We start from the raw sequence: 1,126 nt of genomic DNA on the forward strand, positions 1-1,126 counted from the left end.
TTTCTTTTCTTTTTCCGTTAATTAAACAGTAATGCATACCGTTTATTGACTTCAATTAGCGTCGCTCTGGTCTCTCACAGTTATATTGTTAACTTAGTAATATATCTGGGCATTTTCTTTGCTTTTAGTCGGAAAAACCAATTTCTGCCAGAAAGGCGCAGGGCCCGACAGGGCTCGAACGATCTTGCTCTTAATCAGAAAAAGATCTACTAGAAAGACACAGGGCCCGACCGGGTTCGAACCGGTGACCTCTTGATCTGCAGTCAAATGCTCTACCACTGAGCTACAGGCCCAATAGATGCTGCTTTTATGCCGTTTTCTTTACTTTTGTCTATACTGTTTTTCTCATTAGATGTTGGTTTTATGCCGTTTTCTTTACTTGGTCTATACTGTTTTTTCTCATTGTATGTGTTTATTTTGCACATTAGGATGTTTATTGGGTTCATATATTTTTGATATTTTTGGTTTATTTTTTGGATGGCTTTATGGCTGAATGTATTACTCTCTCCATTCCTGTTTTTGGAACAATGGTTATTATTATGTGGACCTGGACTATGTGCAGACACTGGACCAATCCTATTTGTCAATATACACTGTGCAGACACTGGAGCAACCCTATTTGTCAGTGTACACTGTGCTATGTTGGTTTGCGTGGCAATATGCAGATTTAATAACGTATCAAGAATGATCATAATGTACTGATTTTATTATATATAATAAAATCAACATTTTTTTATTTTTTTTTGGAAAAAAGTCTTATACTTTCTTATTATTTAGCTTAATTTTTGAAAATAACATAGTTATAAAAATTAACTAGTTAATCCATTTATAATAATCATCAAAACATTTACTTTATAATATCAAATTATTAAAATTTAAAAATCATAAATCTAATTAAATTATTATTATTATAAAAATTAATTAAGTGATAAAAGTTTGGGAAAATCTACTCCACATATCTCTCCATCGATGTCTGCACCATTATTTGCAATGAGATTCATTATTAGACAATTGAACAATAATGTATCATCAAATAAATAATTATTAATTATGAAACCTAAACATGAAAAACAATTGTTAATTAATAAAACAATTATAATATTTAACGCAACAATGCCCTCATTAA

The 1,126-nt window shown here is 30.6% G+C and overlaps 1 non-coding gene across 1 annotated transcript; it reads right to left on the bottom strand.

Moving 5' to 3' along the window:
- Window positions 1-221: 221 nt before the first annotated feature.
- Window positions 222-293, bottom strand: TRNAC-GCA (transfer RNA cysteine (anticodon GCA)). Its single transcript has one exon. It is a non-coding gene; the product is annotated as a tRNA-Cys (tRNA).
- Between the last annotated feature and the right edge of the window lie 833 nt (window positions 294-1,126).

The sequence above is a fragment of the Pinus tabuliformis genome, chromosome J (assembly GCF_031772625.1).
Source record: "Pinus tabuliformis cultivar Carrire ecotype Pingquan chromosome J, CPIR1, whole genome shotgun sequence".
In the NCBI taxonomy this organism is placed as follows: Eukaryota; Viridiplantae; Streptophyta; class Pinopsida; order Pinales; family Pinaceae; genus Pinus; species Pinus tabuliformis.